This window comes from Peromyscus eremicus, chromosome 11 (assembly GCF_949786415.1).
Source record: "Peromyscus eremicus chromosome 11, PerEre_H2_v1, whole genome shotgun sequence".
In the NCBI taxonomy this organism is placed as follows: Eukaryota; Metazoa; Chordata; class Mammalia; order Rodentia; family Cricetidae; genus Peromyscus; species Peromyscus eremicus.
The window spans coordinates 26,937,345-26,963,746 of record NC_081427.1 but is presented as its reverse complement, the minus strand read 5'-3'; the positions used below and the strand labels follow the sequence as shown (position 1 = coordinate 26,963,746).

Here is a 26,402-nt window from a genome sequence, read left to right as displayed (position 1 = left end):
TGGGCGTAATTGGAGGCATTAATCTTGGTATTTGTAAAAGGAGCTAACACCAAAAGCTATGGCTAGCGGGAGGTCACCTGGCCCACAGCTGATGCCAAGGTTACTCTGCCCCAGCATCTTCGTTTCTAGATGATGTGAGAGTAAATCACAGACTTGCCTTCCTTCTGTCAACTGGAATTTTACAGCCCCAATTCCAATGCACAGGATGAACCACAGTTTGTCTTGTGTGAAGTGACAACCAACTGCAGCCAGGAGACACTAATGACAGTCCTTGGAAAAGCCACTTAAGATGGCTATTTCAGACTAGCTACGCATATCTTTGCTGTGGGATGGTCTGTATGTTAAATTGCTCTGATTGGTCAATAAATAAAACACTGACTGGCCAGTGGCCAGGCAGGAAGTATAGGTGGGACTAACAGAGAGGAGAATTGAGAGAACAGGAAGGCAGGGGGAGACACTGCCAGCCGCCGCCATGACAAGCAGCATGTGAAGATGCCAGTAAGCCACGAGCCATGTGGCAAGGCATAGATTTATAGAAACTGATTAATTTAAGCTGTAAGAACTAGATAGCTAGAAGCCTGAGTCATTAGGCCAAACAGTTTAAATAATATAAGCGTCTGTGTGTTTAAAGTGGGCTGTCGGACTGCCGGGGCTTGGTGGAACCCAGACAGAAAACTCTCCAGATACATGTCTTTTTTTAAAATTTTGTTTTGCTTTTGTTTTTGTTTTTTGAGACAGGGTTTCTCTGTGTAACCATGTTGGCTGTCCTAGAACTCGCTTTGTAGACCAGGTGCTGGCCTCGAACTCCCAGAGATCTGCCTGCCTGTCTCCTGAGTGCTGGGATTAAAGGCGTGAGCCACCACTGCCCGGCTTAGTGTTGCACATCTTACTGGATGTGTCTTACAGGAGTCCAAGGGCTGCACAGCAGCCTAGTCACAGAAAGATGACACACTGAACATGTGCAGAAAGATGACAGGCCTACAGAAAAACAACCTGAACTCATTTTCTCACTGCGAGCCGATAAGAACACGTGCCCACTGTGCTGCAATTGCCACCTGCTCAATTCAAACTGTGGCACTGAAACCTATCACTATCGTAGTTACTAATCTCTCAGCAGCAAAGATGGCTTCTTACCAAGTGCTAGACAAACACATGGTTCTCTCAATGTGGCAGAACAAAAGCATTCTCCAAAAGGCCTCTCTAGGTCAACTACAACTATTCCAGGAAGACGGCCCTCACAACCATCTCTCCAACCCCATAGCAGCTGCTTTAACTTGGCCTCCTAGCTGGGGTTTCCCTAAGAGTTTCACCTCTGCTTCTGAAACAAAGAAAATAAATTGGGGATCAGGACCCAGTGAATATTTCCCCCATCCTGTTCAATTTTTCTACAGCAGACTGGTCTAGTCTACAACACTGAACTTTGAAGACATCTGAGCATGGAGGTAATGGAAAGGAGGCTCACAACGGATGCAAGGTACAAGTAGAGAATGATGTGGGAAAAGACTCTTACAATTACCTTTAAATACTGTACACTTGCTAGAAATCCTTGAGGGCAACAACAAAGAGCAGAGAAGCATTTATAAATGGGAAAGGATTCCACCTGGCCTTAAGCACAGGCTCTAGGCTGGGCAATGGGGGGACACAGAGTGCCTCCAAGCGTGGGTCAGACATCTGAGCAACCTCCCTAAGCAGTCTCTAGTGTCGCTCATGATGCTGAGTGGACCCATCAGAATCATTGCAGAGTTCTCTCTAAGATCCTCCCCATGACCAACCACTTCAGATCCTGGCACAAGAAGAGAGTAAAGGAGCCCTGTTTCCAGCAAATTTGAAAATCTCCATGTCAGGCTGCTCGCTAACTTTGGAACAGAGGATTCTTTTCAGAGTAGAATTTTCATTTTGCTGACATACACCCGGCTCTGACCACCACCATCATTGAATGTGAACGATCATATCGGGCAAAGGTACAAATGAGGTAGGTGCCTGCATGGGCTCACCTTTAACCTCAGCAGAGTTCTCTTTGATCATCAGCACTACAACAGTTAGCTTCACTGGGATTTGCGTGAAGGCAACATAATGATTAGGTTCCACCACATAATGAACAAATACTGAGAATTTAAAGGCTCCAACTCCCTTGGCCTCTGAAGTCTTTACAGGCTGCCTCCCTGACCCCTGCCAACCCTCAGCATCTTCCATTGGCACATGCCAGCCCCAGCCATGGGGCAGACTCTGAATGATGCATTGTTAGGCTCCGCAGAGACCGAGAATCATCAAACAGAAACAAGTCCTTAGAATAGAGAGATTTTGTCAGCCTGACTGTGCAGACAGCTGTGGGCAAGCCCAGTAATTCCCTGCAAGGCAGTTTGCCAGTCCCATTATTTCCACACGATTCTACCACTGGCCTTATTTAGCATAGGCATTTCCCCTGCTCAATTCAAAATAAGTCAGTGAATCATTTTCTCCATCGCTTATCTCCAGTCGTCACACGAAGGGCTTTCATCAATGAGGAACAAACAATACAGAAAATTCTATCTTCGTTGTCATATCATTTGAATGGTCAGATGCAACAAGCAGGTTTGTTTATTATCTTTTCTTTTTAAAAAAGCAATGTAATTCTCAGTCAGAGCTTAATCTCTTATAACTATATCCTTAATCAAAATACCTTGATATTGCCTATAAAGCATTATTATTAATACAAAAATGTTAGACTCGACTGTCACATATCCAATCCTAGACAAGGCCAAGGTTTCACTTTCAGCCTCAGTCGCGCTCTCCTCAGCATCCACACTACAGTTGACCAAATACCTTATGAACGAATGAATGTGTGTTGAATTAGAAGCACAAAAATGCAAGTCAATTCATTCTGGTGAGGCCGGTCCAAAATGCAAGTTTCCAAAGGAATTAGGGATTTAGCAGAAAACTGGTGGCAGTGACCTTGAACCCCTTCTTCATATTCAGAGAAAAGGGTCAGAAAACAGAAACTGGAAGGATCTTTCGTTGGAAAACAAAAACAAAAACAAAAAAACTAGGCATCGAGACTCCTACCATGTCTACTTGGCCTCATGAGGGAGGCTCGAATGGCATCTGGAAAAATTAGACAGATGTTGGAGTCACACCTGGAGCATCTAAAAGGGGTGGAAGAAGCTGGCCTACACTTTGAGAATGAAGATGTTGCCTCCATATTGCAATCAATTCGAGTGCTGGACTCTGTGTGTCAATGTGTTTCTTATGTGTTACATGCAGATAACTAGCTACAGATAGTAGAGTGTTGTCTCAGATCTCTGTCAAAGGGTAGATTAGAGGAACAAACAAGGGACAGGGAAAGGCTGACAGCCTAGCAGAGAAGCAAGAACCAGAGACCAGCAAGGCCACCTTCCTCTGGAGAACCCACAGGATTCAAGTGTTAGGGGAAGAGACGAGTCTCCAATGGTCCCTTCTGCTGCTCTGCAGGCACTGGCCATGACAAAGCAGCAGAGGTCCATACGTGGCTTAACAGAAATGTAGTCCTCACAGCCCTACAAGCCCAGTGGGAAGGTGTAGGCGCTATGGAATAATGATCTTGTACACTGTAAAGATTTGTCACTTGAATTGGTTTAATAAAAGGCTGATTGGCCAGTAACCAGGCAGGAAGTATAGGCAGGGTGATTATACTAGGAGAATTCTGGGAAGAGGAAGGGCGGAGTCAGGAGTCGCCAGCCAGCCAGATGCAGAGGAAGCAAGATGAGAATGCTGTACTGAGAAAAGGTACCAAGCCACATGGCTAAACATAGATAAGAATTATGGGTTAATTTAAGTGTAAGAGCTGGTTAGTAATAAGCCTGAGCTACTGGCTGAGCATTTTTAAGCCTCAGAGTCAATTATTTAAGAAGCAGCTGCTGGGTATTTGGGAACAGGCAGTCAGGAGAGAAACTTTGGCCTAAATGTAGGCAGGTTGGTTCCATTCTGAGGCCTCTCCCTTGGGCTTGTGGATGCCCATTTTCTTTGTTTTCATTTGGCCTTCCTCTGTGTGTCTGTGGCCTAAACTGTCTCTTCAGAGGACACCACTGCTCTTGGATGAGGCCTGACCATATAACTTTGTTTAGCTTCAATTACCTCTGTTAACTGCATCTCTAAATACAGTCATACTCTGAAGTACTTGAGATTTGGACATCAGCATATGAATTTGGGGCACACAGTCCAACCTTTAATACCTCTTGAAAAATCTCAAGAACAAGATTCAGCCCTTACTTGTCAGGCTCAGAGAATACAGTATTGTATGGCTGTCGTACTGAACTTGAGACTTCTTTATCCCATTCCTCCACAGCTCCAGTTGTATCAAAACAGGACTCTGTGTTTTGTTTTGTTTTGTTTTTTAAGACAAGGATTCTCTGTGTAGGCCTAGCTATCCAGGAACTCACTCTGTAGACCAGGCTGCCCTCAAACTCACACAGATCACCTGCCTCTGCCTCCCGAGTGCTGGAGGCAGAGTACTTGCACCACCACCACCCATCAGCAAGGCAAGACTCTTAACAGAGATCCTAAACCATGGCAGGAAGATGGGGGAAGTGGGGGAGGTATGGAGAGAAAAGGGAAAATTACTTACTTTAAATCTCATCTTATCTTTTTTCAAATTTTCTGAGAATGGATGTTCTGGGCTAGGAGTGTGATTCAGCGGTAGAATGTCAAAAAAAAAAAAAAAGGAATTGGACATTCTACGTTCTGAATTCAAAGTATTTAGCCACTGAAACTGAGCCTGGAACTTTTTAAAATCTGTAATAGTGAGAACAGTGAGAACAATAATATACTAACCACTTTTCAGGCAATTGGGCACAACACAAAGTTTATGATGAGATCTCATAAATCTAATTAGTTCACCAAATCAGATAGATACATGTGAATATATAAATGAGCAAATGTTCCTGTGTGTTAACTATGGGCTGGGTGTTTTCATATATGTTATCTCACTTATGAATAAAGTACAGGTTTTAAAAATATTATCCAAATGATTAATAAGTTAAGAAATGTCTAAGTTCATGACTATGCCAGTAACTCTGATTTGGCCACTCACATTGAACACCTATACCAGAATATCACACAGCATTCAATAAAGTATATCAGTTAAAATTTTTTAATCCCTTAAATAATTTTCAAAGGGAATTTCATGTTGGCAATGGGATCTTTCTAAGATACTCTAATAGTTCACATTTTTTTTTCACAGAAAATAAATGAGCACATTCTTTTAGGATCATAAATGTCATTGCAATAGTACATCAAAACAACCTTGCACTAAAACTCTCGGGAGAACATTAATCTTCTATTCACAACTTGCATCTCTCCAGGAGATGACATTTTTTTTTCTTTTGAGAACCAAATATATCTCTCTTCTTTGGAAATAAATCCTGACATCTACTAACGCTAATCTCAGTCCATGAGTCAGCCAGAGCTACAGGCACTGATGTGAAACCGCCCGTGGCTCTGGCAGCTTCGCTATCTGCTCTGTCAAACCAGCTACTCATGCTCCAGCTGAGCCTACCGAGAAGTCCCAAGGTTACCTCCTGCCCTAAATCCATCTGCTTTCAAAGACGCAGGCTTAACAAGACAAGCTATCCCTGCGATGCGAAAGATCTTTCTAGACTAAGAAACGTGATGTGACGATCCCTTAGAGGAAGGCCAGTTTCAAGGTCTCTCAAGTGTTCTCAATGGAACTGTTTTGATGCTCTCACTTCAATATCACCCTCTAAGCACATCACCATGGTCCCCTCTGAAGGGAATTAACTGCCTGCATAGATCTAGAACCAACCCTCAATGTCCGGGTATCTGAAGGCACAGGCACCCGTGGGTGCAAAGGCTCCTTGGCTCCTTCCTTTGGGGTCCATTCCTTACATTTTATTCATCTTGCATATCAAGTTAAATAGAAATTAGGTCTGCTGCTGGGTTCGATAGGACATACCTGGAGTCCTAGCACCAGAGAGGCTGAAATAGGAGAATCGGGAGTTCAAGATCAACTGGGCCTCCCTAGCGAGACTGACTCAAAAATAAATTAAATTGATAATATTTTCCTGTGCGATCTTAACAATTAATAGTGACAGCAAGAAAACAAATGCAAAACATACGGTAAGTATGTAGAGCAGTCTGGTGGGTGCCTTAAAAGTTAAACATAACCCTACCATTTGAGCCAGTATCATGTATCTCCTATGCATCCTAGAGAAAAGAAAACATAGACTCGTCCATGAGTATTTACAGACATATTAGTGACTGCACAGAAGTAAAACTCAAGTAAACAAAGCCTGACGTTTCTCTATAGGGAAACACTGGCAGCAGTAAGCTGGAGTGTACTGTGCGTGCATGCATGGTACAGTGTGGGGCTGTGCTGACAACATGGTGCTGAGTCCAGCTGCCTCCCAGGGTGCCGTCTGGTGGTGTGACCACACCGTGGTGAGCACAGCTGATTGCCAGGGTCCAGTATGGGTGAGGCCCAGAAGCGTTATGCGAAGGCAGACACGACCACGTGGCACACGATTCTGCGTCTACGACACGTCTGACAAAGGCAACGTAATAGACCAGACCAAAGTGGACTAGTGGTTGCCTGGGGCTGGCTGGTGACAGGGAGTGACTGCAAAGAGCAGGGGGGCTTGCACAGCGTTGTCAATTGATTAATGCTCAAGTCGGTGATGTATCATGACAGACTATCAATAACTCCTCAGCAAAGCTGCTTCTAAAAATATCATGGCCGGGCGGTGGTAGCGCACGCCTTTAATCCCAGCACTCGGGAGGCAGAGCCAGGCGGATCTCTGTGAGTTCGAGGCCAGCCTGGGCTACCAAGTGAGTTCCAGGAAAGGCGCAAAGCTACACAGAGAAACCCTGTCTCGAAAAACCGAAAAAAAAAAAAAATAAAATAAAATAAAAATATCATATGCAGACAGTAAAAAAAAGGAGTTCCGCCGGGCAGTGGTGGCGCACGCCTTTAATCCCAGCACTCGGGAGGCAGAGCCAGGCGGATCTCTGTGAGTTCAAGGCCAGCCTGGGCTACCAAGTGAGTTCCAGGAAAGGCGCAAAGCTACACAGAGAAACCCTGTCTCGAAAAACCAAAAAAAAAAAAAAAAAAAAAAAAAAAAAGGAGTTCCATATGCAAAGGGTTGTGAAAACGCTCTTCACCGTGAGTGAGGAGACGGCTCTACTCATGGTTATATTTCGTCCCTTGGTTTTAATCTTAAAAAAGATGTTGTTGCCAAAAGTTGGCTAACCGAATTATTTCATCTGTTCTCTGACTCAGTTCCACAACAGGGACAACCTGGGCCATCCACGAGTGACAACGTTAGCAATGTCACCTACGGCGATCACCGCGGCTCCAGTTGGGCTGTGAAATCTCTTTACCCAGTCATGGGGTATCTTAAGTACTTGTCAGAATAAGGGACGCATACATGTTATAAATGAGTTCTCTGAGTGACAAAAACTGGGAGCAGGAGAAAGGGAATGGATGAAGAATCCCCAAATGATTTCTGCTACCCCAACTATCACAGCTGGACATTTGAAGACTGAGTTCAAACAACTCTTATCCCAGCCTAGCCGAGCACAAGGGCTCTCTAGCTGGCAGGTCCATGTGCTCCACCATAAAGGCAAATAGCTTTTAATATGAAAGATAATTCCATGATGGAACTATGATTTAAAATGTCCTCCCAATTGATTACACAGTCACAAACCTACATACCTTGCACATGATGCTACAAGGGTTTAGATAGCTGCTCAAGGCCTTGCTATTAACGTGGATAGACAGAAATGAGAAAGAAGACGTCTATGATGTCATACTCCTATTTTACATACCGGATTACCAAGGACAGGCAAACAGCTCATGCAGAAATGGGGAATCACAGAGCTATTGCTTACAAAACAAAATAAGCCTTGTTTTTTTAAGAGTCCATGTGGCCTGATGCACTTGCACAAAAACAGGAAGACAGACTTGCACACTCAGAACTCATCTGTCCAGTATACACATTATACCATGTAGCTTCTGTATAGCTCGAAGCTGACGTGAAAATCCAAGACCAGTGGGGAAGCTTAGTCAGACATGGACCCAGCAAAAACACTGTTGTCTTTTGTGTCCCATGCATGGAACTTGGACCTCACGCATTCTAAGTAAAAGCTCTACACCCCTGGTGGCTCTAGATGACTGGCAGTGTCTAGGTGGCAGGTGATGCTCGCTACCACATCTGGATGGAGGAATCTTACTTAGCCAGTGTGGCCCGATACTATGGCCACGAGCCACAGATTGCTACTGAACATTTGAGACGTAACTGCTGTAAACCAAGATATACTAGAAATGGGAAACACACAGGTTTTGTGGAAAAAAAGAACTGTTCACCTGCTGTTATCACTAATAAATGCTGTATTAATTATATATTAGAAATGATAGCATTTGAATGTATTACTCATTTTATAATGTTATAAAGAATCTAAAATTGTCCATGTAACCTCTATTTGGGACATGAGTCTCTGTTGGTGACAATTTACACTTTTTCCCACGGACTACATATAAAAGCATTTCACTTTATTATTACTAAGGCAGGATAAAAATTAAACAAAAAATGTACATACCACCAGCTTTAACATTATCTCCATATCTTAATTTTATTAATTTACTCAATATTGCAAGTTAGTAATAAAATGACTTACGTTGTAGTTTAAAAGGCTTCCTCAGACACAGAGAGAAGGAATAAATGACTGACAATTTTATTCTACTTAGCACTCAGACATCCAATCTATGCATGTTAAACCATTACCCCCAATACTGTACTATTCAAAAACTACATCTCTATTTTTCTCTATTACGAGTTGGACAGGTGGGGTTTTTTTCCAAAGCACTCAATATGGAATGTACCTCTGCATTCACTTCATTCTGAGTGCCGCCATGTTTAATTTAAACAGGATTTTACTACTACATGTACATGGTGGTTGAAGCAAGACAAGTTCTCTGAGGAACTTCTTAAGGCAACTTAAAAATCAGTCCTCTTTACATTGTTCGAATTATATAAAGATGTAATAGAAGTACACAAGTTAAAGAAAACAGGAACATATCTGAATTATCCTGTGTCACATCAGCATATGGGACAATCTTTATTGCTATAGATTGTTAATGGCAAGAATAATTATCTTTGTCAATATAGTCACAGTTCTTTAGGAGGTTGGCAGAGAGCCACAATATGCCATAACAGTCACAATAAGTGTCGTTTACCTAAATCAGGGCTTGAACTTTTTATATTTGCAACCCTTTTATGTGAGAAAAACTTTTGTGATCCTAGTAACAAAATAGGTATATAAAAAAAGTATACACTGACAAATCATAAGGAAATTTTTTAAAACTCATATATTCATATAATTTTACTGTTAATGAAAAACAAATCTGCACACTAATGAGATGGGTGTGCTTATTCATTTTTACATGAAGAACTAAATCTTGGCTGAACATTTGACACTGTGGGACTCAGAGCATCTCCAATGGTTTTTAGAGTTGATTGATATTTCAATTTTATAATTGCTAGATGCTGAAAACATCACTTTGCATAAATACACGGCACAAAACGACGGATTATGTTTACAGTCACTTCATAAACGTTGGAAACTGTCCTAATCCCAAGCCAAAAATCATTTAGTAATTTTCTTTAAGTGGAACTCAAATCAGCAACTAATTTGTTTTTAAGACCAAACATTCTAATACAAGATAATACAAATATACACTGATTTGACAGATGCTGAAGAGTGATTTGTTTTTCATAATTAAGCCAGTATGTTTCTGTGAGAGCAGGAAAGTGTGCATGTACAGTCTGACACTGCAGTTCATAACATGTAATATCCGTGAGTCTGAGCCACACCGTTTCAGGTGGTGATCAATGGCGTTGGTTGGTGGGACAGCATGCACAGTGCAAAACCAAGGCCACCGTGAACTGGTGCAGTGCATGATGGGTGAGTGTTGCGCAAGACACCTCAGAGTCATTTTGTGTTTGCTTTTTAACTAATTTTAGGTCACTGTGCATTCAGAAACCCTTCTTTGTTGGTACATTTTCCACAAATCTTGCACTTGGTTGCTGGGGGATGCCAAGCCACAGTTCAGGTAGCTGGGATTGAAATGACAGCTTTGAAATATTTTTTTTTTCTTTTTTAAATTGTATTACAAATGAGGACTACCTCATTTAATACAATCACTTCTGAATTAAGAGGCATTATCATTTTCAGCTACCAGATTAGAAAACTGTAGGATAGAAACGTTTATCCGGCCCAAGTGGCAACATTTATCAACAACAATAACACAGTTCAATTTTTGAGCCCAACATGACTCTGGGTTTCATATTAGACAACACTTAAAAATAAAGCTTAGCCAGATACACCTTCTTAGTACTTAAAAAAGAAAAAAAGTTGAGTTGCCTCGAAAGGTGGAAGAATCCTAGAATGGCAGCTGGCAGGAGACAGCTCCATCTTAGGAGCCCGTATGGACCACTGTGTAAAGGATGCTCAGTCTGGCGGCTCCCTCCCTCCCACATCCTCATCCTCTCATCGCGCAGCATAAGCTTAACCAATAATTTTATTGAGACTGCAAATCAAATCCTTCTCCACTTAGCTTTGCTGAGGATGCCAACTGACCCTCAGAGAAAATATAAAGACAGAGAAGTGGAAGCGCCCTTTTTATAACTCAGCTGAGAAGCACAGACTAGGGTGGAAGGTCCCATGTTTTTGGCAACAGTTCAGAAAACTGAAATGTCTGATCCTTAAGATACTCCTATGGTCAGGACACATTCCTGTGCCTGAAGAAATTACACTGTCTTGTACAATTCTCTCCAACATATGTATAATTTCAATGCTGTAAAGATACTGTAATTCTTCAAGATAGTGAGAAGCATCTTTTTAGGATAATTCTAGAAAAGCTGCCCAACAAGACAAGGGCATGGCAGGGGAAAGCTGGTGACTCCTGCCACATACAGAAGTGCCCACAGCCTGCAGGTGTCCGTCCACCTTGGCCCAAAGCAGATAGTGACATGATTACATGGGCTGCATCTTCTGTTTCTTCTGCCACCGTGGATATAAACACTCACTCTGACTGTCAGGGGACTCAGACACCCTTGGTTCTAGGGGGTATGCACTTAAAGTAATCAGGGGAGGCGAGGGCAGAGGAAGAAGGCAAGCTACCATCACTGCCATCAGCAGACTAGCCCAAGCACAAGCTTTAGCTAGGTGTCATTTGGAGGGGATCCTCGAACTGTGCCTGCTGCTGGCTTTGAGAAACAAGAAAAGGAGTGAAAGAAAAGGTCGAATTTCCCACAAACACTGAATAAAGTTGCATGGCATCTAAAGAATGAGAATCGATCAAGATCGCTTATAAGTACACGACTTTAAAAACAAACAAACAAACAAAAAAAACCACTACAAAACTCTAAGAATATCCTATACTATAGAAAGGTTGATCTTGGATATTAGCTACTGCTCCTATCCTATACTAAACAGTATTTTTTTCTAATTTAACAACAGCAAAAAGTTCATGAGGAGATAAAAGGTAAATTTCAAGAGAAAAATGCTACTAGCCCCCCCAAAGAAAATCTAAGGATCTGGCTGCATCTCTAAACAAAGGTCTACAAGGATTCTGAGAGCATATGAAACAACTTCCTCCCAAGATACTTGTGGGAGCCTGAAGATTTTCTGTTGAGAAAAAGGAGAGACTATATTCAACCCCAGGTCCAGTGTTACAACCTTCTGACAAGGCTCAAGAAGGTTGCGGAGCTGTTCCGGGGACTCTGGCCTGTCTGGAGGAGCTCCATCTTAGTTTCTTTGTGAATGTCTGGCTGGTGGCTGGGAGGGGGCCACCGTGCCTTGGCTGCCTCTCTCAGCAACACAGCAGCACGCACTCAGTTCTGAGAAGTCTTCAATCATCAGTGGGTGGACATTCATTCATGGGAGGGACGTTCAGATCACTTGAACATTCCTGTCCAATTAAGACTCCGAACAGAACCTGCTAACTCCTGGAAAATGTGTGAGAGATTTATGTGCTTCCCTCAGTCAGCAGGCTGCTAAGGGTTTGAGTTCCACATCGTTTCTGTCCTTCACATTCAATAACATTTGCCTCCCCTGAGACTCCCAATTTTCATGTGTTCTTAAAAATGGCTTGCCCAGGTTTAAACAAGTCTGCGTTTGCCACAATAATAATTAGCTGTGTGCAGGACTCCCAAGTCCTAATCTGTATCCAGGAGACAGACAGACAGACACACACACACACACACACACACACACACACACACACACACAAATGCATGTTTAGGAGCCCAGTGTTGTGAGCAGTCAGAACTAAGATCATGTCTAGTTCTGCCACATACTGCCCCAGTAGTTATTTTCATTTCCCTGGGTCTCAGAGCATCCTCTGCAGAATGAGTTCTTGCAGCTACTCAGTCCAACCACCAAAAATCCACCACAGACTGTGAACATGCTGAACCCTGAAATTCTGAGTCCATGAGGGGCAGGGCTTGTCATTCTGGGACCTTCAAACACTGAACTCTCCCATTGATCTTTGCCCCTTGTGAGAAATCCGACCACACCCCAAGATCAGACTAAGACCGGCCTTGACCTTATCCACTTTGAGCCAAGCAGCAAGGTGCCTGCCAGACAAGGCGCTCAGGTCAACGCACTTGTGCTGCTGAGAGAGCATGGTTACATGCGGGCTAACCTCTGACTGGTGCACGTTTTTAAGGTGGTGGTTTGAGACGTCACCATGGGCATATTTCCTCTACAGAGTGTGGTTCACAATGGCAGTGCTTTCCTCTTGTGTGTGGAAGTTTCACAGGAGGAGGTGAAGAGCAAGAGCAGCCCCCTAACGGAAAGCCAACCTACCAATGAGGGAATGTGGCCCTACATCCCACGCGGGTTTGCTGAGACAGCCCCTGCTGGCGAGGAGGACAGGGCTAGCTCAACTAGAGAGAGAGGGAGGGGGCAAGTTGGGATGTTCCTGCAATGGGCTCAATGTGATGAGATAAGGTTCAGGTTGCCCCCCAGTGCCTCCTCAGAGAGAAAACAGGGACCTGCTGCCTATTAGTGAACAAAGGACAACACAGGCCCAATTCCAGACCAAGGAATGTTACCCTTGGATAAGGAACTAATGCTCAATTTTTAGAATTCTTCAGTCCTTAAGGAAACAGTCATACCACAGAACAACTGTTTTTCTTCTTTGTAATAACTTTTGAAAACTTTTTTTTTTTTTTTTTTTTTTTTTTTGGTGGGAGAAGGAGGTACATACCAGGCTATGCATGTACAGGTCAGAGGATGACTTACACCAGATGGTCAGGCTTGGTAGCAAGGGCCTCTACCCAGGAGCCCTCTAACCAGCCCCCCAGAGCCACAATTCAGTTGTTCTAAATGGCATCACACTACATCCAATGGAACTAGTTCTTAAAAAGCGGCCAACAGTGTGTGGACTGGCTATGTAGCAATCAGTGACTAGTTTTCCAAGTGCAGCTGTAGAACCCACAATTAGTTCTTCTTGGCATACATGGCGGGTTATCATCCCTTCCTGAGGGGTGGAGGTACATGATAGAAAACAGACTCCCTTGAGAAGCGGCATAAACGCAACAAGGTACATTCCATGGATTTGGGTTCTCAAAGATCTGAGTATTCCAAAGAAGGTCCAGAAATTGCCTTAGAGCGCCAAGGTCCACAAGCCTCTTAAAACTGATTAAAAAAAAAAAAAAAAAAAAAAAAAGAAGAAACATTTTTGAGCATACAGCGTCACTGGAAATAAGCCAATTTCCTCCATGGAAAACTGGTCCAAAGCCTGCATCTGATGTGCAGAAGTGCCCGTCGACAGCGCCAGAGTATTCCAGGATTACCGCAACAAGGTCTTTGGTTTGAAAGACAGATTCCTTTTGGAGGAAAAGAGCTTCTTGCTGTCCAAGTGTAAAGGGAGCCTTTCTTGGTGCTTTCCACTGGCCCAGAGAGCTCTGCCAGAGCTTCCTTTCCTGGCGAAGGTTCTGGAACGTCAGCCAGCACCAGCAACAGGAAAGATGTTTAAAAAAAAAAAAAGCAGGGAGGATAGAGCTTAAAAATAAAAGTTCTTGATTAAGCAAACTGAACTCAACTAGAAATCATAAAGAAAATATAGGGCTGGGTATGGTTACATAATCTCTGCACCCTGATGGCTGAACAAGAGAACTGTAAACTCAGAGCTGGGGGAGGGGTGATTTTGTTCTCATTCATAACAAAAGAGCAATACTGAAATGTGAGTATTCTTTAATTGGGTTTTTGACAGTGGAGAAAACTGATGTACTACATACACTGCTTTATTGTAAACTTTGTTATTCACAATACAAATTTAAGAAAAGAGTAATTGGGCTAGAAAGATGGCCCAGTGGTTAAGTGAACTTGTTCTCTCCCAGAAGACCTGAACTGGGTTCCCAGCACCCACTGGGATGGGGATTGGGGGGTCCAAACTGCCTGTAACTTCAGTTCCAGGAGGATCCAGCGCCCTCTTCTGGTCTCTAGAGGCACTGCATGCATGTGATGTACAGACATACATGCAGGCCAAACACCTCCACACATGAAATAATAGATTTAGATGGCTTGTTTAATACCAGGGTGAACTAATTATGATAAACATGTCCAGGGTGAACAACGGGCATGGAGTTATATGACAAGACAAGGCACTTTTCAGCGCAGTCCAGTTACTACAGAAAGATTAGAGCAGATTTCAGGTACAGGCAGATAAGATGACAGGAACCACCAAAACACAGCTGGCAGTGACGTGGAGACACAAAGGACAAGCTTCTCCAAGGGCCGGGGGGGGGGGGGGGGGGGTGTCCTGCGCATCATCTCAACTCCCAACATGCATCTGCTGTGGTCTGCACTGTTCGGTGATTCTCTTTTAAACTCATCTCCGACCTAGATGGCTTTATGTCTCATGGTTACGGTTATGGGTTTAACGACATGCTCGCACATGTTGTTCAGTAAATACTAACCATGCACCTTGTGGTAGAGATCGCTTGGACTCCCTGAATATAAAGCTGAAGAGGCGCACTTCACTTCAATAAAGGTTTTGTTTTTAAACGCACTATGCAGTCAGTAGAGCCCCTTTTTAAAATGTTGGCTGAATTGAATGATAATCCATCAGCAAGTCACTTTTTCTTTTTTTCCTTCCCTACAGAAGGCAGGAGCTAGAAAATGGGAAATGCGGTGAGCAATCCTTTTCTAACTCTAGTGGTATTGCCTGCAACTATCAACCAAGAGGAGAAATCTCTTCATTTAGCATCTCACTAATGATCTCCTGCTTTTGGTTAACCAAGTCCATCTCAAACTAAACCATACTGATCAGTTCACTGTCACTTTACTTCAGAGGACAAAATGGTTGTAATTCAACATTCTAGTCGTATCTTAAGGATGCTTGTCAGTATCGATTACCTATACACGTAACTGGAAAAATTAGAGTCCTTTCCCTACCCGCTTTTAAAACACACAAAGGCCTTCGACACATGTAGCTTTGTTCTGTCAACTCCTATACTCATCACCCATAGTAGAGAAAATTCAGCTGGCTCCCAGCAAAATAAAGCCTGCACTGTGCAGCGAATGTTGTCTGTACCATGAATTAAGGGCCTTCTTCTGATGTGACTCTTCCAACCCTGGGTACTTTCAGGTCCCTGCTGCACACTGACTGCTCTCAGACCTTCAGAGGAACGTCGTTTTCCCGCCACCATAAAAAAGACCCCATCCATCGCACAATCTTCCCAATGAAGGCATTTGAGAGTGATTCGGACACCCCTCGGTAGCACGTCGGGGAGATGCTTTTCTGTTCTTAGACGTTCATTGTCTGGTGTTGCTGGGGACTGTGAAGACATATTTGGAGAGATGCTGTGTGTGTGTGTGTGTGTGTGTGTGTGTGTGTGTGTGTGTGTGTGTGTGTTTAGGGGGGAAGGTCAGCCCCTTTCACATCAGTATCACTGGGAAGACCAGGTTGTCAAGAAAAATGAGAGATGAGTATGTGGCCAGGCATCATGTTCCTTGTTCTTCCTTTGAATTTAGATTAAGGCGAAACATTGGGGTGAAAAATACCTCAAGACACAAGGACTCTGTCGGCTAAGTGATACAGTGAAACAGAGTGGATGTTTTGTAAGATTGATTTTTTTTGTTTGTTTCTTTTATACCATTAGAACCTGTAAGTGACATTGGGGTACTACAGAGAACATCTAACACCCCCAAGATGTCTAACATGGGCAGAAGAAAGCGAAGGCAAAAAATACCAAGTAGGAAAGTTAAACAAAATATTGATATTTATATCAATAAAGCATAATATTGATAGGTGGGCTTGGTGCCACGTGTCTGTAACTCTGTACCGTGTGCACAGGCAGGCATGAGTTAAAAACCTATCTAGTCCACATAACAAGTTCCCGGCCAACCAGGACTGCACAGGACTTACACCCCGATTCAACAAACAGCACCTTATATTCATTTATACTTATCCAATATGAGTAACTACTATGTATCAACACTGTTCATGATACTCATGGGACAGTAATTAAAAATGATACAAAACTCTTGTCCTCCTAGATCTGTACTCTAGTACAGGAAGACAGTGCTAACATGAACTAACATATAAGGCAAGGTAGAAATGGACAGGGGTCACACAGGGACACAATACAGGGAAGAGGTTGCAGGATATACCGAGCGGGAGTGTCTGAGAAAGCACTTCAGGGGAAAAGGCCACAGCCCAAGTAGGGGAGATGAGCTCCAGGAAGAAGGGACATCAAAGGCAAGAACTCGGGGGCCAGAATGCACCTCAAAATCTGAAGGAATAACATGGAGGCCAATGTGTTGCGTGCCTAACTCTTCTTTGAGGAGTTGGGACAAGTCATGCCGTTAACACAGCCACACTTTCACAGAGCCGAGACCTGCCTCTGCTCATGCGTACTTAAACCCACAGGCCTGAAAAGGAAGAAATGAGGAAAAGGAAACGGAGTGAGTAATCCCAGATCAGAGGACCAACAAGCCTTTAGCACAGCTAGACCAAACTCAGCAATATGAACTATTCTTATTAATAATAGTTAATATTAAGAAATAAGAATAATAAGAAATAAAATAAAAAAGAATAAGAAATAAAGAAAAAAGAATAAGAAAACCCAAACAAAACAATCCAGCCAACTAACTAGTCCTAAATGTTTAGTTTAAAAGTAATCACTTTCACTTTTTTATCTAACAGATGGCTGAGAAAGAACTTAAATATTCTCTGAGAAATGAATGAAATAATGCAAGCAGCCTTCCAAGAGCTCACTATCCCAGCAACTGGCTGCACAGAGAATCTGTGAGCACGGGAGTCTGTCTCAGGATGTGGACTGCTACAACACAGCATGCCACAATAACCAATTATATAAATAAATGAATGAATACATGCATGCATGCATGCATGCAGTGGACTCTCCCTCAGCTAAAAGGGTGCCCTTAACCATTAAGCCCTAGAAACCAATTTTCACTTGATAGGGGGATGAATTTACTATATTATTCACCTATGAGATTTGCCTATAATAGCCACTGTGAGTAAAGACCTACATGGATCTCAAACAAACAAAACAATTATTAAAGAAGCAAGCTGTAGGTATACAGAATTATGCCATTAATGTAAAACTGTACACATAAATGCTCATGAGTTTTTATAGGCACACAGGAGGATGGAGCATGCTTGGAAACTATGTATGTACTATGCTTACCTCATCCCTGCTTACCTGCGGCTAGAAGCAGAGAAGAAGGGACAGAAAAAGTATGTGTTGTCCTTTGTTATCATGGAAAGATTGATGCCTTACTATGCTCCATTTTTGTTTATCTTTGAAATATTTCATTTTTATTTCTATTTTGGAAGACAAGCAGGTAAGGAAAGGAAGAGAGGAAAAGTCAGGACTGCATCCTGTTCAAACCAAGACCCAGCTGTCTCAACTGCAAACCTCAGTTTCTGTACCTGTAAAGTTGTGTGGCAGCGGGGGTGGGCGTTAACACGGTGGTAGAGCCCCGCTTGGCACACTACAGGCCCGGCGTTTGACCGGCTCCGAGTTCGATAGCCAGTAACATTAAAAAAGGACCAAAGGGTCTGGCTTTCTCAGCAGGTAAAGGCCCTTCCTGCCAAGCCTGAAGACCCGAGTTCAATTCCCCAAACCCACACAGTAGGAGAGAACTGACTTGACTAGTTGTTCTCAGACCTCCACAAGCATGTTGTGGTGCCCGAGCACAAACATACATACCTATGTACGTGCATCCAATCTCCCTCCCCCCTTACACACACACACACACACACACACACACACATACACACACACACCAAACAAGAAACAAGGGAGACACCAGTTGTATCTTCCGCGGACATACTTTAGGAAGTGGCAGTCTAGAGACAGCAAATGTGTGGGGCCACCATATTTCTTTCTCACCGAATCCCCCGTGGCTGGGGCATCCATTCTTATTCAGTTTCCCGATGACAGTACAAAGATCTTTCAACTGTACTATGTACACCTGCACTGCCCTTTAAAGTCATAAAAAGCAAATCTGAGGATGTAAATACTACAACAGAGTCGTTAGTAAAGCATCTCCGTGAGTGGAGATAAAACCGACAACCCAACACCAGATGTCTCTCCCAGTCCATATTAAACAAGAATTGGATTCCTTCTGATAGAAAATTGGCTGCCGTAGAAGCATAAAGGAGAAAAGGCCTCGCTGGTAAGTTATTGCTAACAAAAGATAAAATTAAATCCATCAGTTAACAAAAAAAAAAAAAAAAAAAAGAAAAAGAAAGAAAAAGCTGGCTGTCACACGTGTAAACAAGCACTTGTGGGACAAAACAATCAAAGTCCAACCTCCCCGGGATTCACAGGGTTTTTTTCCCCCCCAACTATGTTCAAACCCATAAGAGATGAAAGTTCGCGCTAAAAGAGCTAATGAAAGCCCCACTAACGGACAAACTAGTTCCTCCTCCCCAGGCCGGCCTTTATAGCCTTGAGATCTCGTGCCCCAGTCAGACAATGCGCAAAGCCTCCGGGTCCCTGGCAGCTCCGCGCTATTCTTCCTACCACAGATCCCAGTCAATCACCTGTGAGCCCAGTGTGAAGGGAAGCGGCAAGGTACCAAGTGAAGGGCCTTGCATCTGCACAGTTTGTCACTGGGAGTAAAGTTGCGCTGAGCTGGGCTCCTTGGAAAAGAAAGCCTGGCTTGATATAAAGTTCAGGCCTTGGAGAGGTCACCCTGCCTCTTCAAGTCACAGTGGGTTCCATCTGGTTTAATTCCCCCATCTGTTGCCTTTCCAGACTCAAACCACCCATCCCCACCCCATCCCAAAAATGAGACGCGAAATCCAAAATGAAAAACCGCCGCAAGCTACAGAACCTACATTGCAGACACAAACCGGCCCAAGCCAGCAGTGAAGAGAGACTTGAAGGAAGGATGCCCGCCCTCCCAAGACGGGTCGCGACGGATGGCGACCTATGCCCAGCTGCCCGGAGTGTGCCCCAACTCCAGCATCCTCCTCCCCGCCGTCCTAGGAGCTGTGGTGGGGGAAAATGACAAGGAGGGTGGGGGGCAGGGGGCCAGGGCCAGGGAGTGGTCTCGCCTTCGTCCTCCCGCCAGTTCACCGGCTCCCTTGAGTCCGTAAAGGAACAATAGCGGACTGTGGGTCTCCGGAGCCACCCGGCGTCTCCCGCTCGCACCTCCTTCCCCGGCTTTTCCAAGTTCAGCGGAGAGGCGGGTCGAGCCCAGGAGCAAGGATTCGGGAGCCGGACGCTGGGCAGGGCACGCAGGTGGGACAGGCTGCCCCGGGGGTGCACCCACACCGTCCTCCGGGGTCCGGTCATTCATTCCCACCGGCGTTCCCTCCGCGGACACCCCGCGCCTCTGCCCCGCACCGCACTACACCACCGGAGGAGGCGAGCCCCCTCTCCTAACTTGGTGGGTCCTCTGTTTCTGCTAGATCCCCACCATCGCTCCGGTTCCCCCACCCCACCCCACCCCAAACTGTCTTCCGCGGCCAAGGTTGTGTGTCCAAGACCGTAACTCCCGCCCCGCGCTCTCGCCCTCCGCAGCCCCAGACACAAAGGCGGGGACCAAGCCCACACCCCGCACCCCGGCCTCCCCGCTCGGCGGCGCCGCCGCCACTCACCCCATCCAAGCGGCAGCCTCAGCTCCCCGGCCCCGCTGGCCGTCCCACCCGCCGCTTCCCCAGGAAAGCGCGGCCGCCGGGCTCGCTTCCTGCTCGGCTTCCTGCGCTGGGTCCCTCCTCCTCCTCCTCCTCCTTCTCCTCCTCCTCCTCCTCCTCCTCCTCCTCCCGACGCGGGGGTCAGTGGGCGCTCAGCTCCCGGGCTCCGCCGGCAGGGCGGGGGCAGAGGCAGCACCACCACGTGGCCACCGGGCGCCGGCCCCCACCGACCTGGATCCCGTGGGCTCCGGGAGGGAGGTGCTAGCCACTCCCACCCCGCGCGGCCCCAAATTCCCGGAGTCAGGTGACCTGGCCCGGGCGCTGCTCCCCGGACCTGCGGGAGGTGCTCTCTGGACCGCCCACGCCCCGTCCCCGCGGCGAGTCCAGGACGTCCAGGTTCGGTTTGGTTTTCTGCGGCTCGTGGGATCCTTCAGCGTGGATCTGTCTCACGTCTTGAAGTTAGTGGGAACCCACGGTATGCGTGTCCCACCGCTGGGGGTAAGGATGAGGCCCCGAAAAGTACTCATTTCTATTTCCAAAGTTATCTGTAGTCTTTGGGAAAAGCAAGGTCAGGGGCAGAAGTCAGAGTCACTACTGACCCCGAGACCCTCTGAACCACAGTCGAATTGGTTCCGTTTCCAGAGTTATCGAACAGAAAGTAAACTGGACTGTACTCACATTTTCTGGACTGAACCAGTCGGTTGGAGCGACTGTTTTCCTAACACTCCTTACTACTCCTCAGGTGGTAAGACGAAACTTAGCTGTGCTTTTGCTCAGGAGTTGGGAGACGTATCTCCAGCCTGGACTGACAGGCTAGATAGGAACAGGAGCGCCCTCAGCGGAGTGTCTGAGTTGGAAGTCCATAGGTCCTCTGAAGCTTCCCTCCCCCAGCCCACCAAGACTGGACCTCTGAACCTAAATGACTCCTCCATTCATTCTGAGGATTTCAAACCTCTCCGCTCACTCCCTTAATTTAAGCAGGCTTTTCTATGCATTTTAGCCCCACTAACCAGCTAGATCGTAGAAAGTTTGACTCACCAAAGCCCCCATGGACTCTTGTGCCTTTGGGCACAGAGAAAAGTCTTTGAAACTAAGTGGCGGTGGTGGTTTTTTGCTACGATCTACCGTAAGTCCACTGAAGTTGGGAGGAAAAACAGCCAATTCCAACAGAAGTGAGATTCACTCCAGCAGCAATCAGTGTACAGTATCTTGGTTGTGTGCTAACATCAGATCCTGTGTGTTTTTTTTTCCCTACCCCTATGCAACTCCTTGCCCCAAGAGAACACCCTGCCTCAGTTTTCACAAGCCAACCAGAAAACAAAAGCTTCATCTTTAGCTCAGTAGTCTTTGCTTCCTCACACTACGCATCAAACAGATTGGGGAAAGGGGGAGTGCGGCACAGTTTAAATCAAGATGCACACTCTACATGTGATGTAGAACTAAACCACACTAAAAGAAACGTAACTGATAAGCGCTGTGTTTAATGCCAACACTTTCTGCAACCCAGGCTTTCATCCTGATCGGTTTCCTCAGTTGCCACACAATGTGTGAGTGCCCTAGAGGACTGAACCTACAGCCCTGAGCCTATTTTTCACCTCTGTGCTGTGTTGAACCAGAGGCAGCGAGGATGGTGGCACAGTGGATAAAAAGCCACTTTGGAAATGTCAGCATGTGCCTATTTGTTTAGGAACTGATGACAAGTCGTAGTTAAACTGTTAAACACGTGTCTGACCAGCCCTTCGTTCACCCAGGCCCTCACCTCTGCTGAGCTTTCCCAGCTACCTGTAGAAAGCCTTTGTCAAGCGGCCAGGCTCCCATAGGTGTCTTCTCTCGTTCGTTTATAACCCAGCCCTCATCAGCGGGTCTGAGAGGTGTGCGGCATTGTGTGGGAGGAAGGCTGTGCCGAAACCGTTTGCCGATTCACTCTTCTCCAAGCCAAAATTGACGACCGATGTACTCTAGCTGGAGTCCTCGCCTTCACCCCACAGCTGAAATTCTCCCTCCTGCGTGGAAATTAATAGTTAAGGTTGCGGTTAAGTAACAGGTCACCGTTTTGTGCTTGTTTGACCCAGAAGTCTTAAAAATGCCAACTGAGCTCGGGATATTTGAATATATCTGAGACTGTAAATGGGCAGCCAGAATGAAGTGAGTGAGCATCTGCCATCTAAAGTCTGTTAAAATTCAGTGGGATAAACAGGGTGCATTCCTTTATCCCCACCAAGGTGACTGTGGCACAATATATATTGCAATGGATACTGAGAGCAAGGAGACCGGATGCTCAGATCCGTTTCTTTGTTTGTTTGTTTGTTTTGATTTTTTTCCAGGCAGAGTTTCTCTGTATAGCCCTGGCTATCCTGGAACTCACTCTGTAGACCAGGCTGGCCTCGAACTCACAGTGATCAGCCTGCCTTTGCCTCCCGAGTGCTGGGATTAAAGACATGAACCACCACCACTGGCTTCAGACGCATTCATTTTGCTTACTTTTGAACCTGAAGTGTTTTAACCTCTTCTGGTCTTACTCTCCTAACCAATAAAAGAACGTACATCTGCTGTGGAATATCATTCTGTATGCTGTGAATGTGTGTTCCTCTGATTGGTTGATAAATAAAATGCTGATTGGCTAGTAGCCAGGCAGGAAGTGTAGGTGGGATCAGCAGACAAGGAGAATTCTGGGAAAAGAAAGACAGAGTCAGGAGTCGCCAGCCAGACACAGAGGAAGCAAGATGACAAGGCAGAACTGAGAAAAGGTACCAAGCCACGTGTCTAAACATAGATAAGAATTATGGGATAATTTAATTGTAAGAGCTAGTAAGTAATAAGCCTGAGCTAGTGGCTGAGCAGTTATAATTAATATAAGCCTCTGTGTGTTTACTTGGAGGATGCGAGTGGGAGAGATTTGTCCTGACCATGGGCCAGGTGGGACACAGGAAAAGTTCCAGCTACATACATCAAATTACATGGCCTCAGAACCTTTTCAGTTCAAAACTCTATGCCTGTTCTTAATTAGCAGAGTCTTTATAAGCAAAACCAACTTGTTGATTTTAGGATAAAGCATTCTCTAATCATTCTCTTGCCACACCAACATCATTGTAAACACCAAAGGGTGTAGCCAGCTAGCACTTAGTAGGACTTCATGCATGAAATCCAGTGATTGGGAAGACTCAGTTTTTGTTTTTAAAGTTAAATAATATTACATCTCTTCTCCCTTGTTCAATCTCTCATCAGTATTGGTTCTCCTCAGATTAGGGACATTTGGAGATAATTAAGATAAAAACTACCTATTCCTGCCTAAGGAAATATCATGCCATAACCCAATACCATCCACTTTTTTTGGTGTGTGGTGAATGCTGCAGTTTGGATCTGAGGTGTGCATGTGTGTGCTTGACCTCCCAGGACTGTGTTATCGGGAGATGATGAAACTTTAGGAGGTATAAACTTCTGAGAGGTGTTTCAGTCACAACGTATATACCTGTGAAGGGGTTTGTGTATCCAAGTATTTCCATCTTTATTTTTGCTTCCTGGCCATGAAGCAAACAGCTTGGCTGTGCTGTGAGCGCTGGCCATCATGTGATGCTTTGCCACAACCCAAGAGCACCATGCCCGTGGATCGCAGACTGCAGCCTCTGTACCTGTGAACTAAAATAAGGCTTCCAGCCAAGAGTGGTTGCACGTGCCAGTAATCTCAGCTCTTGGCAGGAGAATCAGGAGTACAAAGTCATCTTTATCTCCATGATGAATTCATGATGAATTCAAGGCCAGACGGGGCTACATGAGACCTCATCTCAAATGCCCAAATTAATTAATGAAAGCTTATCTTTTTATAGTTTTGATTATCTCTCGTATTTTGTTACAGTGATGGGACGCTGACTCACAGTCAACATCTGACCCCCACTCTGTCTAGCAAAAAGGAGCCAGATTGAGAGAAATGTGGGGCTCTGGAGCCAGTCCAGAGAAGAAGGAGAAAACATAATAATAGAATCAGAAGGCTGGGAGGAAATCTATACACACACACACACACACACACACACACACACACACACACACGCTCAAATATTCATAGAAAAAAAACGTTCTTTTTTATATTCCCCAGTATGAACTCACTAACACAGGAAAACATTAATAAAGTAACTTTAGATTGCAAAATTTAGCAAGACCGTGGTGGTGGTCAAGCAGCTTCAAACACTAATTGGTTTGTGGGTTTTGGACTTACCAGAAAGCTGGCAGATGCCTTTCTAAAGGTAGGTCATTCTGCTTTGTGTCTCAGCAAAGTTGCACACCTGCTCAGGAGATGAGGCTACAGGAAGCCCTGCATCTGCATCCGTGCCCTGCTTACAGAAGGCAGCAGGTGAACTGAGCATCTGGGCCTTGGCACTACAGAGCTGAGAAGACTTTAAGGCTCTCGTGACTAAGGAGTGCTGATCCTCAGCGCTATCCTGTTAGTTTGATGGTGACAGTTGCTACAGATTTCCTTGGTACCCAATCTATTACGTACGATAAAATGCAAAATGTACCCAGTTGCACGTGCTAGTAAGAAGAAAAAAAAAATGGAAGTCTCACTAACCCTGTTTTTATATTGATTATGAATAGAAATGTTAGTATTTTCTGTCAACATTATTATGCCTATTTCTTGATCAAAAACAATGTGGTTACTAGAGCTGGGTATTTAGATAAAGTAGTAGACTGCTTGCCTTAGAGCAGGCACAATGTCCTGGGTTCAGTCTCTAGCACCACACACCAAAACGGATGGTTAATAGAAAATTAAAAGGTTATTATTCAACTTACATTCTATTTTTATTTGGTGACATTGCTTTAAGGGCTGGTGTTATGAGCAAACACACTTTAGTACTCACTACATGTCAAGCTTTTTTCTAAGTGATCAGCTACAGCGACCATGTCCTTAAGTGTCCAGTCTTGCTCACTTTTTAATGTCAAGGGGGAGTTGTAAATTCTGAGAGGGTCTGAAAAGAGGACAAAAGGCAAAAACTGGCAACTTCTTAAGCTTATGTAAGTGTTAGGTCAATTCATCTTTATGTTAGTTGGATGGGTCAGAAAGACCTGGGGCACAGAAAGAGTAAGTAATTTGCCTAAGTCATCAGGTTATGATCAGGTAGTGGGGTTGTGATTCAGCTTAGGACAGTCAGGCTCCAGAGCCTTCGTCTTTAACTGTTGTGTGGTCCTATCTGCAGGAGACCCAACATGGATTTCCTAAGCACTGTTTCTTATAGACCAAATTAGGCATTAATAGATGCAGAAATTTCAAATACATGCAGACGTTTCCAGGAATCACAGAACTAGAAAGAGTAGAGGTAAGAATCTAAGCACGGGTGTCCAAATTTAGAATGGTCCTTTTAGCCATTATTCTATTGGCTATCAGGCCTCCTCTGCTAACACATGACAATCGATCTCCTCACTTTTTTCAGCTCTACAGAGGACTGATTGTGGGAGGATAGAGCCCCAGCTGGCATCATCCTGGGGCAAGCAACCAAAGGCATGAAAAGTTTGACCTTGACGGCCTTTCCTTTCTCAGAACATTTTAAGCTAATCCCTATGTGTACCCCTTTGCCAAATTGGCTCTTTTACTGTGCTCAGCAGAAATGCCAGAAAACATTTCCCCATTCAGGCTACGGAAGATGTTCTGAAGGGTTCACAATCATCAAGCAGCAGCACTTACCAAGCTCCATAGTCAGAAGGGGTACTTGGCATATGAGTCCATATGCACACCAGGCATGGATCTTCTTGCTTCCTCTGCTGAAGGTAACAATCTCAGGAGCCCTTTAAAGTCACCTTTGGGAGAAATGAAAAAGACAAAAATTAACCACTGAATGTCTAACGAGTTAAGTTTCCTGGGGAGAGGTGAAAAAACACTTACCTGCCCCAGAGAAGACACCCAAAGTAACAGTACCATTCAAGTCCAGCTTGATAAACTAATGAGTTTGTTGGGCACAGGTGACCCCAAAACACCTGCATCACCCCCAAAATCACATCTCAGTGTAAGTGGCAACCTCCTGGGAGTTTCATAGATAGAATGCCCTTCAATTAACATTCTGTCTATCCACTAACACCTTCTGAGACCCATTTGCAGTTGGGGTGTAACTACATGCCACTGGAGGTAGAAAGCACAAGAGGGAGGATCTATCCAGAGGTGGTGGCCCACACCTTTAATCCCAGCACTGGGGAGGTAGAGGCGGGCAGATCTCTAAGTTTGAGGCCAGCCAGGTCTACAGATCAAGTTCCAGGACAGCCGGGG

General features: G+C 44.8%; 1 protein-coding gene across 1 annotated transcript in view; it reads right to left on the bottom strand.

Annotated features, from left to right (window-relative positions):
• The window catches only part of Rai14 (retinoic acid induced 14), a 148,232-nt gene extending 122,219 nt beyond the window's left edge, over positions 1–26,013 (bottom strand). Inside the window, exon 1 of the mRNA XM_059276774.1 lies at positions 25,827–26,013. The gene's annotated coding sequence lies outside the window, so the exon portion shown is untranslated. The remainder of the gene's footprint in view (positions 1–25,826) is intronic.
• Positions 26,014–26,402: the final 389 nt, after the last annotated feature.